Source organism: Equus przewalskii, chromosome 12, assembly GCF_037783145.1.
Source record: "Equus przewalskii isolate Varuska chromosome 12, EquPr2, whole genome shotgun sequence".
In the NCBI taxonomy this organism is placed as follows: domain Eukaryota; kingdom Metazoa; phylum Chordata; class Mammalia; order Perissodactyla; family Equidae; genus Equus; species Equus przewalskii.
The window spans coordinates 7,605,733-7,621,305 of NC_091842.1; the positions used below are offsets into that span (position 1 = coordinate 7,605,733).

Sequence of the window (15,573 nt, forward strand, 5' to 3'; positions counted from 1 at the left end):
TTTTTCCCACCACCAAAAACTATGGTGGAATTTCCCACCAGATGATCCGACATGGTTAAGGCCTTGGCCATCCCTATGCCTCAGTGACAAAGCCAGCCACCACAACACCACCAGAAACAGCAAAGCAATAGTGGTCCTCAGAAGCACAGGTGGAAACAAGAGTACAACTGGCACACGACAAATAGTAATGGCAAGCAATACATATATTGGAGTATATGAGGAAGCCATTTAGTGTAAACCTAATTCAGCCTGACTTTGTTTTTTCCAAAACGGCCTGACATGGCCATTAAGCATGCATTGTATGTCTGCTTTAAACATTTCCTATGGCAAGAAAAATGGCCTTAAGATAAAGGTGCAACTTCCTCCCCATATTGGCATTTCCTTAAGCATAAGCATCTTTCCTCAGGCTAGGAACTGATTGCTGTGCTCACTTGTGACCATCCAGCTCGAGACAACAGATCTGCCACCTTGCTGTGTCCACTGAGATAGCAGACCTACCTGCTGTGTCCATCAATCACTGTGCTGACAGAGCAGTCTCATGACTATTGTAAAAGTGACATTTCAACCATAAGTGAAACATCCTTTTTGAGGGTATATAACCTCTCTGTGCACCCCACTTCTTTGGTGCCTTTCCTTCCTTAGGGAAGGAATGCCCCCGGCCATGGTCCTCACATTTTGGCCCAGAATAAGCTCACCCAAATTTTCATTTATATATTGGTTATGGATTATTTTCGTTGACACATGTCAAATACAGGTGGTATAGGGTGGAACTTGCAGATACTCATATGTACCCAGAGGCAGCTCAGGTTAAAAACAAACAAACATCTATCTTTGTAGTGCCATCTACTGAAAAACAAAGTAAAAGCTTCTAATCTCTAGGCAGTTGAAATTTTGAGTAAAAACAGCACTGTACTTAAATAAAAAATGTGTTTGCTGCAGAAAACAATTCTCCAGAAAGCAAACGTAAGTCATGGAAAAGTACGATCTAACTGATAAAGAACTGAAAATACCTGTCATGAAGAAATTCAACAAGCTACAAGAAACCTCAGAAAGGCAGGTAAACGATCTTAGGAATAAAATCAGTGACCAGAGGCAATACTTTACCAAAGAGATTGAAACTTTAAATAAGAATCATACAGAAATTCTAGAGCTGAAGAACTCAATAAATGAGATGAAGAATGACTTAGAAAGCATTGGAACTAGAGTTGATTATATGGAAGAGAGAATTAGCTAGCTCAAAGAAGAAACCTAGAAATGGTGCAGGAAGAAAGAGAGAGAACTAAGACTTTTTAAAAACTAGAAATTCTATGAGAATTATTTGATTCCATTAGAAAAGGAAACATAAAGATAATGGGTATCTCAGAAAGAGAAGAAAATTAAAAGGGAACATATAGCTTATTTAAAGAAATCATTCCTGAGAACTTCCCAAACCTGAGCAAGGAACTGGATATCCAAATCCATGAAGCTAAGAGAACGCCCAATAATCTCAACACAAAAAGACCTCCTCCAAGACACGTAACAATAAAACCACGAAAAATGAATGACAAAGAAAGATTATTAAATGACGCCAGGGAGAAAAAGAAAACAGCCTAGAAAGGAATACTCATTAGGCTGTCAGCAGATTTCTCAGCAGAGACCCTGCAGGCCAGTAAAGAGTGGAAAGAGCTACTCAAAATGTTGAAAGATAAAAACTTTCAGAAAAGAATAGTCTGTGCAGCAAAGTTAACTTTCACATAAGAAAGAGAAATAAATGCTTTCCCGGACAAATAAAAGCTAAGAGTTCACCACCACTAGATCTACCTAACAAGAAATGTTGAAAGGAACCCTCCTACCTGAAAAGAAAGGGCAAATGTATACAAAACTTTGAGCAAGGTGATAAATAGACACACAAAATTGCAAATTCCCATCACCATAGAATAATATACAATTAATAAACATAAATGTTGAAGAGAAAGAAAGCACTAAAAAGAGCTATAATTACACCACTTTGGTAGTAAAATCCTAAATCACATGGTATGCACCTTTTCCTAAGGATGTTTATAGCTTCCATACAGGTTTCTTTCATCACACTTCCAGTATGTTCTAGCCTTTGTTTTTTCCACTGAAGAGATAAACAGGAACTCCCATCTTTTACTCAAAATAAATGTAGGATTTTATCTCTACAATGCATTGCACACTGAGCAAAGGACTTGGAGAGTTGCCTGATGTGGTTGTCTTGACTAGGCAAAGTGATCCCTAACTACACCTGTGTGAGAGAGAGCAAGTCTGTGGCAGTTATTTCAAGAACCACATGGGCAATTTCAGCTCAGACGGGGACGCTGCCGGGACTCTACAAATACCCACAGGTAAGGTGTGATGAGGTGGGGATGAATGGAATCTTGCCTCCTTGGGTGCCACTCTTAGGTGCCTAGAAAAAGTGAAAGGGTATAACTGGGTTTCATCTCACGAGACAAAAATAGAATACAGAGTTTGTGTTTGTATGTGTTGTATATCATTTATTTGAGGTAGGGGTGGGTATGTTGGGTACCTATTTTAACAACAATACTTACGTTATGGAGAAAATCATCCTATAGATCAATGGTTTAAAATATTATTTGTTCGCATTCTTGCACATGTGAGCTGGGTGTCAGCTTGCTTGCTCTGCTTCAAGCAGTGGGTTTGACTGAGCTTACCTCCATGCTATGTCTTGAGATCAGGTTTTCTCCAGCTGTATTGGTTCTGAGGCTCAGACTAGAGTGGAAGCAGCTACTCAGCAGAAACTCTTTTCATGTCAATGGTGAAAGCTTACCAAGGCAAGAACAGTTCATCAAACGTTTCAATCCCTTCCTTGCTCATTTCTACTAATATCCTGTTGGCAAAAGCAAATCATATGATGACCCCTAACATTAAGGGGTAGGGCAGTACTTCCCGCCTCTAATAGGAGGAGTTGAAAAGTTACATGGCAAAGAGCATATATATAAGGAGATAACAATTAAGGCCGTTAATTCAATCTACAGCAATCTGTCCTTTAGAATCACAATTATGCATGCTCTCCTACACGCAAACTATGTTCACTCCACCCTTAGGATCCCCAGAAGTCTCATGGAATCACAGCACGAAGCTTAAAGACCAAGATCTCAGCATCCACACCAGTTTTGTATATAGTTTCTCTTGATATGACGATCTATGAATTAACAAAAGCTATTTGTGTCCCACCCACCCAGCATGGAAAGTTGGAACAGAAACAAGAAAACTGCAATAAACACTTCCATTCATATAGAGGAAAAGTGGGAAGCACAGAGCAGTCCCTGATTCATGCAATTCTGAAACCTCACTGAGCAAATGTTGCCAGGACTTAGAAATAGAGACTTTTTCTGGACTAGGCCTCAGTTTGGATCCTTAGAAGTAGATCTTTATTTCTTTGTCCACTATAGCACACAATGTTTTTCTTTGCCACTTGTGAAGAAGGCATTCCAGAGTGTGTCCTTAGGTTTTTCAGTAGTTCCTCACTTGTAGAAAACTGGGGATCTACAAGTCATGTTACGTTCCAAATAGTCTCAGTGTCTTTTATTACAGGCAGGCAGTGCTTTCTCCAAAAAAATTCTCTCAAAAAGTTTGTGAGGGGTCATGCCAGTGGTGCAGCAGTTAAGTTCGGACGTTCCACTTCCATGGCCAGGGGTTCCCCGGTTTGGATCCCAGATGCAGACACAGCACTGCTTGGCAAGCCATGCTGTGGTAGGCATCCCACATATAAACTAGAGGAAAATGGGCACGGATGTTAGGTCAGGGCCAGTCTTCCCCAGCAAAAAGAGGAAGATTGGTGACAGATGTTAGCTCAGGGCTAATCTTCCTCAAAAAACAAAAAGTTTTTGAGTTTTCTGCGTATTAGATTCTAGTCAACTGCATATGTCAAAAGCCACACAGTTCTTTTTAAAACACACCCCACCTTCTATACTTAGTCACTGGTACTTAGGTACTGGTACTTAGATTGCTGTGGGATCATATCCTTAAACTTTCTGGAAGTCAATTTCTTCAACTGAAATGATCTGCTAACCACTTTATTTCTTCAGGGGTCTTAAAAGAATATAATGCCAAACAAACCACTTATTTGATCTTTACTCTGAGGCTATATTTTACTGGCATTGACCTGAATTTGGTCTTGTTTATGAGGCTATATAATAATAGTTACACCTTTGATTCTGTGAGAAGTGGTTTAATTTTCCACCAGTGAAATTTCTGGGCTCCTTTTATTCCCTATAAACTCTACTTTTGCAAATAAGCCCGTTGTTTTCTTAACTCATCTCTTTCTTATCATATGCATTTGAGATCAAATTCTGCCTGGAAACCTATTTTTCCCAAGTCCATCAGTTTATTAGGTATATTTCCTATCTTCCTAATTACCACAGATGACAGCGTCATCATATTTTTCCCTCTCCATATTATGGGGCACCGTTTTCAGTCTCCTGTAATAGTCTTATAGCCATTTGACCAAACCCCTCTAACAGTTTTCTCACCACCCATGACTATTTTCCCAAAGTACTACCATAAACTATCTTTTTGTTACAACAGCAGCCCACTTCCAGATACCAATTTCTATATCCATTAGTAATTAGCATGATAATACTATCAAAACATCTATATAAAACTTTGTAACTTGAAGCAACAATTATTTTCTCTCCTTTATGTATCTGCAGGTTGGTTGACAGGTCAGCTGATCTAGGCTGGGTTCAGCTGAGAGCAGGTACAATGGGGTTTTACTCCTTGCTGGTGGTTGTTCTCAGGTCTGCTATACATGTGTAGCTTTCAAAGCTCATGCTGAAGGGGCAATAAATGCCTGGGAGAAACTTTCCTCACAGTAATGGTAGAAGTGCAGAATGTCAATCCCAACTCAGTAACCACATTTCAAGACTTTGCTTGTGTTATGTCCACTAACATCATTTGTAAACTCAAGTCACATGGTGAGTACAAACAAGGTCAAGGGACAGGGAAGTACATTCCACTTCTAGCAACAGTAACTGCCAGTTTACATAACAGCGGGCAATAGGACAGTGAGAGGTGAAGAATTTGGGTCAATATTTCAATCTTTTGCAGAGGGTGAGAGAAAGGAGCAAATAGGGGAGGCCATAACTGGATAACATTTTGGGGATTTCTGAGTTCAGATAGTTCTCTGTTTTGCAGAGAACTTTCACAGGGAGGATGATGTATAAAAATGGAATGAAGAGAGCTTATGTATGATTCCTTTCTACAGGTAACACGTTGAATAGCAACCAGGCGATCTGGCTTGATGCCCTTTAATTTAATTTGGATTAAATTTAATTAAATTTAATTTAATTTAAGTTGGATGGGCTGATGATTGTGCTTCTTTGCTTCCTCATGTTGCTTCCTCTGGTATCAAATGGGATCATGATTTTATTTTCCCATTTAGCTTATCTATGGCAATTTGATCCCATCCTGTGTGACAGAAGCCAGTTTCCATCTCTCTATCAGATGGCCTTCAGAAACACAGCACTAGCCCTTGGCATGGTCTTGTTGATGCTGCATTTTGATTGGATCTGGGTTGGGCTGGTTCTTTCAGAAGACAAGAAAGGTAGACAGTCTCTCTGGGACTTCTGAGGACAGATGGACAGTAGCAGCAGCTGGGTGGCCTTTGTGGAAATGATTCCTGACACTCAGAGGGTGTATTTCTCATTGACCTGGCAATACCATTTAAGGATTAGATTCACCAGCAAATGTGGTTGTCATTTTTGTTGACTATTACTCACTCCTAGAACTGAGCTTTTCAAAGTGGAACCTTTTGGTGACAGGGAAATTCTGGATCACTACATCACAATGGGATTTTATTTTCAATGAAAGTTATTCCATGCTTGACACATTCTTAGGACTGTCATTTTTTCACAACCGCATAGTGAGATCCTTGGTTTCAAATAGTTTCTCCAGACAGTTGCCCCTTCTAAATACCCAGAAGACTTTTACCTTACTAAATTATGGTACCTGCATTTTGACTGATTGATTTCTGAACCTGACAGTGAGAAACTGGGGAACCGTCCACCAAATGCCTCTTTGGAGTCTCTCCATTTGAACAAGCTTGATATGACCATGGCTGGAGGGAGTTACTATGTACATAATGCTGCGTATATTGTGGCCCAAACCCTTCACAAACTTCAGCAGTCAGAAATGCAGTCAATGGGGGATGGAGAGAGGCTGAATGTTTACTCTGGGCAGTTAATGTTTCAAATCAAGTTGCTCCTCCTCTGATGATCTAGAAAATTTAGATCCAGTCCAAATACACAGTCAAATGTAATTTTTCAGAACTTCAATAGGAAATTGGGTTTTAGGTTCTTTCCTCAGAGATATAGTAGACTTTTTACCAGCTTCAGTGCCTCAAAAGGGGATCTAGTCTTAGATGCTTTCAATTTCAACTTGTTTTGGTAGAAATGATCACTAAAAAAAATGTACCAATGGTGCTGACAGAATTGTAGAGGTTATTTACCAAAGTGAACTCTTGGAGTCACAAAGAGCCTCAGAGTCCCGCCAACCTCATCTTTTTTTTTCATTATCGTTAGTATAGACTTCTTTCATGATGGTCTTAAACGATAGTAGAGAGAACACTAGTTCTTGAAGTGCCTTTGTCAGGTCTGGCACTGTAGTAGCTAACTTAAATATTTTATGTTATGCATATATATGCATGATACATGTCATATATATGTATATGTGTTTGATTTATCTTACGTAATAATTTAGGCAACATTTTTATCTCCATTTTTCAAAACAGTAAAGTGAGGTTTTGAAAGGCTACCAGTGACAAATGAGAGAGTCTGAATTTGACTCTGTGGTCAATATTTTCTGAAATTTGTGCATAGATACTTTTGGTTCTCATGTTCTCAAGCATCACCTCAAGGAAGTGACTGATGAGGATGTACGTCTGTTTGGTCTAAAACTATAGTGGCTAATTTACAAAATTTATTTCATAAAATATAAATATGTATATATATAATATATATAATCATATGTATATTATGTGATATTTAAATATCATTTTAAATTTTAGTTTTTATCAAGTTTTTTTCATATGTATTACCTCATTTGATTTTTATGATACAAGTGACTACTTTTAAATTTGAAGTTCCAAAAGGATAAGGAAATTTTTCAAATTCATACAGCTAAAGGGCCCCTGCTGTCCAAATCCAGAATTCTTTCTAAAACCCAAATACATCTCTCCCCTCTCCATTCCTTTCTGAAAAGCATCCAGTTTAACAACAGTGCTTGGGACAAGGTATATTTGGATCAGAAAAGAATGTTTGTGAAAGAGTATGATAGTCTCAACTTTTAGAACTTTCTTGATGGACTTGGCCTTCAGGTAAAAGTAGGATAATTTGTCCCACAGGCTCCACATTGTCAAGATTTTTCCATATATGACAAGTTGTTGGATTGGGCCACTGGGTTCAAAGAGTTTTGTCGAACAGTTTCATTCCTGGATGTTTATGACCTATGCATTTTTAGAACAGAGCCCAGCCATGGGAAGTTCCATGACCTGTTTCTGTTCGACAGGAGAAGCACATTCGCCCCTTCCAACTTGAGTAATTGTCTAGTCTCCCCTCTAACTTGAGTTGTTTTCCTTTCCTAATGCCTAATGGATATGAAAAAAATACATCTAACCAAGTATATGATTCTAAAATTTGGTATCATTAACATCATACAGTAGTTAAGAGCATCCAGTCTAATGAATGAATGGGAGGCCTGTTTTAAATGGAATTTGTTGATTATCCCCGAAACACTCTGGTTACACAAAACTAGGTCATATTTGCAGATTTTAACAAGATTTTCCTCTGACTTCTTCAGATTCCTGGCTCTGTGTGCAGCAAGAGCTGTGGCCCTGGATCCAAGCAATCCCCAGTGAGGAAAGTCTGCCTGCTTCTTTGACTGTGCATTCTGCCCAGAGAAGGAGATTTCCAGTGACACAGGTACAGAGCTGCAGGGATTTTCCTCCTCCTCTTTTCAGTTATATCTCTATTTGTCCCCAAAAAGGGGAAAGATCTAAAATAGGACTGAAATCTCAAAGTTGTTCTTTCATTTATTCCATGATTTTGCTATTAAAGTTAATAATCTTCCCTATGAAAGGATATTCTTCTCTTCGAACTGGTTCATTCCTACTCAGATTCTGACTGTTAGCATCACCTTCTTAAGAAAATATTTTTAAGGATTGTCCCAGAGTGACCTATGTTTGTTTCTACCATGGAACTTAATACACGGAATTATGAGGATCTTGGTTTTATTGTATGCATTTCTTTCAACCAAACCTTGATCACATTGAAGGGTGCATCTTATTCAGCTTCATTTCTCAAGTGCCCAGCAACATTAACGATACAAAGTAAGTGTTCAGAAATAATTTGTGTGATTTAACAAATGAAAAAATATCCTGTATTACTGCTATGAGCCAGCCACTGTGCAACGTGCTACATTATACATTACATATATTATACATACATATACAGGATACATTATAGTACCCCTAGTTGTTCTTTAATGCCTCTGCTCTGCTAGTTCAGAGGCAGGGAGCGAGGAAATGAACATGACGAGTGATCACAAGGAAAGTTATAGGAGTCACAATATAAGTGCTGTAAGTACAAAGACTTGGGGGAGCATCTAACGTTGCTTTGGGATGTCAGAAAAATTCCCCCAAAAGACTCAATGCTTTATTTCAAGTTCTGAAAGATGAATAGAATTATATCAGCTGAATAGAGGAAGGAAGAATTCCTTTTCAGAAATAATTGAAACAGCACATTCCTTCCACTATTCAGGGACCTGGAAAAAAAAGTTCAGTGTGCCTGGAGAACAGCATGTCTAGGCTGGAGTGGTGGAACTCCATGACAAAAAGTGAAAATGGACTGATTCTGAAGACTTTTCAGACCATAGCTAATATCTTGAAATTGCCAAGAGACATTCTAATCAAAATACGGAAAACAGAATACACCATCCACCACTCAAATTTGTGGACAACATAGAATGTTCACTTTGTTCTTGTTCTTTAACATTGTGCCAGAATTCTGAATATTGCAACAATTCATGAAACAGAAAGGGTGACATTTATGGAAATGGAAAACATAAGAGATTAAAATATTTTATTTTATACCAAAAATACTCCAAAAAGTCAACTGAAACAGTATAATTCCAAAAATTTGAAGTTAAAAATCTCTCGGGGCCGGCCCAGTGGTGTAGCAGTTAAGTGTGCATGTTCCACTTTGGCAGCCTAGGGTTTGCCAGTTCGGATCCCGGGTGCAGACAGGGCATGGCTTTGCACGCCATGCTGTGGTAGGCATCCTACATATAAAGCAGAGGAAGATGGGCGTGGATGTTAGCTCAGGGCCAGTCTTCCTCAGCAAAAAGAGGAGGATTGACAGCGGTTAGCTCAGGGCTAATCCTCCTCAAAAAAACTGACTAAATAAAAATCTCTCATCTAGGAGATTCATATGCAAAAATATATTTTCCTTTTTTCAATAATAACCAAGTAGATAAAATGATAAAAAATATTCCATTCAGAGAGTAACACTGTGTAATATAAGTCTTGGTAACTTTAAGGAGAAATGCATAGTGAGTACATAGCCACAGTACAAACTTATGGATACATAAAGTATATATCTCTTGGTTGAATGAAAGAATATACCTTTATTTCTTCACAACCTCTTGGGGGCTCACCCTTGGTTAATTGGTGAAAGCAGGAAGAGTAATAAAAGCAGTAAGTGGCCTAGCTTGCTCAGTCCTGGCAAAGTTACACAGAATACCTCAAGAGAAGACTTCCTCATTTGCCAGGTCCATGGATCTTGGAGTTTGCTTATAAACAGTGATGACAATGTGAAATAGAGAATGCTCATGGATAGGGTTTATTACTAGCATAACTGACTAAGTCAGGTCTGTACCCAGGAGCACTCAGGAACACAGAAGGCTCAAATTATCCTTTCAGGTAAACTCAAAGTCTTTCTTCTGTTATCCTTTCAGCAGAAACTCTTTGCAAACTTGGCTGCTGAATAGCTCACTTCGAATTAGTGTAGGCTCCATGTGCTTGTTTTTCTCTCATTAGAATGCTATTGCCATAAGTTGGGGTCTCGTTTACAGAGCATCTTGCAGTAGATTGCGTGCCCTGAAAAGGAGACTTTTAGTTTGCTTGATCAGATTTCTTGGCTTCTCACACATTTGGTGTCAAAAGTTTATAGACTGCTACAAAGTTCTGCCATTTTTCTCCCTCTGTATCCACAAATCTGAATCTAAAGTACAATTTCTTCTGAATTCACTAGTTAACTCCTCTTATTTCTGTCTAATATATTCGATGACCTTCCTTGTTTCTATATACTAGATTCCCCCTATTGTCCATATAACATCCTTATTTTACAGAATAAGAATTACAATATTGTAAATGTCTTAATCTACTCAGAAATAATTAGTAGGCATAAAGAAATTATAAATAACAATGCAAGAACCATCATTTTTGAACCAAATTATTGTAAATAACATTTTTACAAAAAATAAATTCAAGGAAAATAATTATATAGGAGAGTAATTAGGGAAAAATTTCCATTTAAGATGTTATAGGTTATCATAAAGCTAAACTTTCTTCAACGTAAGTCTAGCTTTCATTTTAAAATAAAAAGAAAGCAAAAATTACCATTTTTTCCAATATTTCGTAAGAAGTCCAGTCTCCAAATATGTACCCCAAAAGCAGTAACTTTTCTATGTACAAGTAATAACCATATTAAATAAATATCAGAAAAATATTCCAATAATGAAGCAATGCATTTAAAATATTTAGTAATAAACTGCAAGAACTGTGCAAATCTGATATACAGAAAACTTCTATTATTTAATTATGAATATAAAACAATTTTTGAATAACCAAAGGGCTCGCATTATTTATTGACAGAAAATGTGAGAATTGAAAGATAGCAAAAGGTACTAAGTTTATTTGTAAGTTGAATGCCTTTCATATTGAAATATTAATGAAAAAGTGGACATTTATGTAATATATAATCAAGTTTATATATAGAATGATTTGCGTAAAATATCGGAAGAGAATTTAGGTATATGGGAGCCTTATATTCCCAGATATTAAAATGTATTTTTAAACTCTAACAATAAAAAAATGGGATAATACACAAAAACACATATTTATATATGGAACAGAACATGCAGCTGATAATTATGTTTAATAAATCAACAGGCAAATGGATTGGCAATATCAAACTATTGGATAGCATTTGTTAGATGCTAGACACAGTTCCAAGTGCTTTTCATATAATAAATCATTTAACAATAATCCTGTAAAGCAGATATGAATAGCATCCCCATTTAAAGATGAGGAAATGATGGAACAGAAGCTTACTCAAAGTCACTGCTGGCAGCTGTGTAATCAAATTAAGACTTGATAATCTTGCTCCCCTCTCCATGCATTTAACCAATACAGTACTTCCTTGACTAATTAATTAAACGTTTCTATCTTCTCAGACCAAATTTCAACCGCAATATCAACTACGTTTTTCTATTTTCTCTTTCACAGATCAATTTTAATGTTTTTCAAATATTAAAAATACCCAGGAAAAAATGGAAGAAAACCAAGATCGATGTTGGTCAGATGTCCAAATATCATTAGGATAAGGAGTCTTTAAGCAGTTAGTAGAAACAAAAACTAAAAGACAATAGATTTTCCTGAAGCTTCTCTCCCCCAGAATAAACATAAACCTTAGTGCTCAGAGGACTTCCACGTCAGGGAAGACGGAGTAGAGATATACTTCTCACTATTCCTTCCTCTACATACAGCTAAAATGCTGAACATATATATATAACAAAACTAAGACGACGCTGGAAGGTGGAGAGAATAAAGCATACTAGTAAAGACCTTGGGAACCAACAAATTACATGGTAGTGAGTTTCCTAGGTTTTCTTTTGCTTTATATCTCCCAGGCTTGGATCTGAAGAAGACAACAACCTGGAAAGGCCAATGGGAATTTACAACATTAAAATGCCCCCTAAAAAGTCTGCTTTCTCTAGCCAAAGGGTCAGGAAAGGGACAGCCTAGAAAGCCAGAAAACTTTTAGACAAGAACTGCTCTAATCCAGTCAAACATCACAGAATAAAACTGTGGCCCACTCCCACCAGGAAAGGCCAGGTGGGGAATGTGGTCATCCACCCCCTCCACTTGCAACAAGGCAACCTGCCAGGGTGGTGTCAGAGAAGGTCAAGTGGGCAGGTAGGATGTTGCTCATCACTGGGCAGTAACCAGGCCCTCTACTTCCTAAACTTCCACCCCCAACTCTGCAACAATGAGGCACCCCTCCTACTCCCTACTGGTTTGATCTTAGAGGAGGGAAAGTGGACAGTCAGGACTTTCACCATAGCCCTAGTAGTTACAAGGCCACACCATCCCCCCAAATTTACAGGGGGCCACATGGGAAGCAGTAAGGGGGCACTCTTAACCAGGGAGATGTCATGGAGGCCTAATGTGGAGTCATAACTCCTACCCAACACAGAAGAAATGGGGAGATCTTCCCTCATCTTGTGTCTACAGAGGCTGAGTGGAAAATTTGGAATTCTATTTCCTAGGCAGTAACAAGTCAGCATCCCCCAACCTTTTCCAGCCAGAATAATCGCAGAGGAAGCCAGATAAAACAGAAGTTTAAATAAAATCCAGAGTCTTATATCACAATACCAAACATGTTCTGGATTCCATCAAAAATCACTCATTATAACAAGAACCAGGAAGATCTCAAACTGGATGAAAAGAGAAAGCCAACAGACGATAACACCGAGATCACAGAGATGTCAGAAGTATCTAATAAATATTTTAAAGCAACTATCATAAAAATGCTCCAATGAGCAGTTATGAACATGCTTGAGACAAATGAAAAAATAGAAAGCCTCAGCAAAGAAATAGGAAGTTCTCAATAATAAATGAACCTCAGTGTCAATATCCTGGTGGTGAAATTTTACTTGACTTTTGCAAGATGTTACTGTTGGAGGAGACTGGATAAAGGGTACACAGGATCTCTGTGTATTGATTCTAACTGCATGTGAATCTACAATTATCTTAAAATAAAAAGTTTATGTAAAAAATCACCTAGCTCAGATTTAGGAATATAGACTGAAGCACAGCTTTTTAGTGTCAATTAACACCTAGGAATTTAGGCTTATTGAAGATGAAGGTGTGGCTATTTTGTCCCATCTTGTTATTGATAATTCAGTCAGTTAGTTATTCAACAGTATAACTGTATTTGTATTCAATAATATAAATATTCAACCAATATATATTGAGTGTCTATTAGGTGCAATATACCATGTCAAGAGAAAGTAATGCTACAAATACCATTTATTGAGAGACTATGGTACAGGAACATACATACATACTCATTTTTTCCATAAGAATACTGCAGAGGTAGACGTTATCATTACCATTTTTCTGTGATTTAAGTTCACTGTGAGCATCAGTTTTTAAAAGTTAAGCCCGTGACTTTCAAAAATATAGAACAAACCTGTATCAAAGATTTATTCAACTAATTAATTAATAAAATAAATAAGATGATCAAAGTGGTTCCAAAAATCACAAACACTTTTTGGGAGAACGAAGTTTATATAGTTCATCAGTAAAAGCACGTTTGACAACAAAACATCAACAAAGAATGTTAGAATAAGATTTGTAGGTTACACAGAAAAATGGTTAATGTCCTATAGGTTTATCTTTCTCCTGGACGGAAACCTACAGATTAACATGTAACTGCACAGTGTTTGGGTCCTAATCAAACAGTAAATCATAAAGTCAAACAGATACATTGTTCTAGATAAGTAAATAAGCCTTGGGTTAGCTGGTGATACAGGGCTACAGTATGACACTGAAAGGGCATTCAGTCATCCTTTTACATGATTGCCGAGGTTTTAGTAATTTTTATTAACAAAATTGATTAATAAGATTAGACCCTTAATAAGTGGAAGAGCCAAAATTTCAATACTGTTCTAACTCCAAATATTCTTTTTCAAATAAACCACATTTTCATTGAACATCCCCAGCTTAATGATATAAACAGTTAAGTAAAGGATAATTGCAATAAAGTGTAAAAAGTGATTATAGACGTATGAGTAGGATGTATTGGAGAAATATGGAGTCAATAAGCCTTACACAGGCAAGGAATGCTACTCAGGTGAGATGCTTCCAGCTCAGTCTAGAGACAGGTGTTTATAGTTAGTCAGGTGTAGAAGGGAAGAAATGATGCCCCAGGAAGAAGAGAAAGCATGTGTTATGTGCACAAGCAGGAGGATAATGGAGCATTTTGAGAATTAAAGATAGACTTATTTTATTATTTTGATAGTGTCGAAAGATATCAAAAGGGCTACCTACCTGAAAAGGCACTAGGTCCTGATAGGGTCACATGAGAATTTCATCAAACCTACAGGAAACAGATAATTTTTACTCAGCTTGAACTATATCATAAAATTAAAAAAGAAGAAAAGCTTCAGGAATTTTGTTGTCTGTTTTTGTTTATTATAATTCAGTATAAAATTGATGTCAATATTTGGAATATCTAGAACTCAGTTCTGCCTCCTTATAAGTTGAATGTTCTTTCAATTTTTTCCATTTGAAACACTTAAAAAGCCTTAATTGACTGTGGTGTGCCATTTCTTTAATGTACTTGATTATATTTTTTAATATTTTATTTAAGGATTTAGATTTTTTAAATGAGATTGGCGTGTAGTTTACATTTCATTGATAAATTAAATTTATGGAATTAAATTTTTAGAAATTCCTTTTGACAAATTTAAAAATGCAGAAATTTCTCTAAACCTTATCATTCTAAGAGAATGACATCTTTTTAAGAGAAAAGGTTGTGATGAACACTAAAGTTAGCAAAAAGTGTGTAATGGAAAGTGCATAGGCTTTGCAGTCAGACATTCTTGAGTAGGGCCAGGACTAGGGAAAGGTAGGGTGAGGCACATGAAGTACAAAATTTAAGGAGGCACTCATGCTCAGGGTCATGCAAGGGCAGGCTTGGCACCTGAAAGTGAGTGCTTCCTTAAATTTTGCACCTCTGGTGTCTCATTTGCCTCACCCTAGTCTGACCTGTGTCTTAAGTCAGGATCCCAGCCCAGCCCTCACTATCTCCAAGATCTCAGGTGAGTCACTTAAGCTCTTCAAGCCTCAATTATTTTCTTCTGCAAAATAAGTTGATATTGTCCACCTGCCTCAGAAGATTGTGGGAGAATTAAGTGAGATATAGTATGTGATATTTCAAACAAATTGTCTGGAGTATCACATTAAAGGAACACATTAAAATTTGTTCTTTTATCCTCATTACCCAATCCCTCTCAAAAACGGTGCTACAGGAGAAGTAGTAGAACCAGGATAATAATGGACCTTTTTTGCATTGCTAGGAGTTTGGATTCCATCTAGAACGGTGGTTCTCAAAGTGTAGTATCTGTACCAACAGCATCAGCATCACTTGGGAGCTTATTAGAAATGTAAATCCTGAGTTTCTGAATCAGGAATTCTAAGGGTGGGGTCCAGCAAACTGCTTTAACAAGCCCTCCAGGTGATTCTAATGTGCATTAATGTTTGAGAAT

At 37.4% G+C, this 15,573-nt stretch overlaps 1 long non-coding RNA gene across 1 annotated transcript in view; it reads left to right on the forward strand.

Annotated features, from left to right (window-relative positions):
• The window catches only part of LOC139074847 (uncharacterized), a 37,331-nt gene extending 24,397 nt beyond the window's left edge, over nt 1–12,934 (forward strand). The window contains exons 2-5 of the long non-coding RNA XR_011524700.1: nt 2,224–2,345; nt 4,674–4,720; nt 7,819–7,940; nt 11,525–12,934. This is a non-coding gene — a long non-coding RNA (uncharacterized lncRNA). The remainder of the gene's footprint in view (nt 1–2,223; nt 2,346–4,673; nt 4,721–7,818; nt 7,941–11,524) is intronic.
• The last annotated feature ends 2,639 nt before the right edge of the window (nt 12,935–15,573 follow it).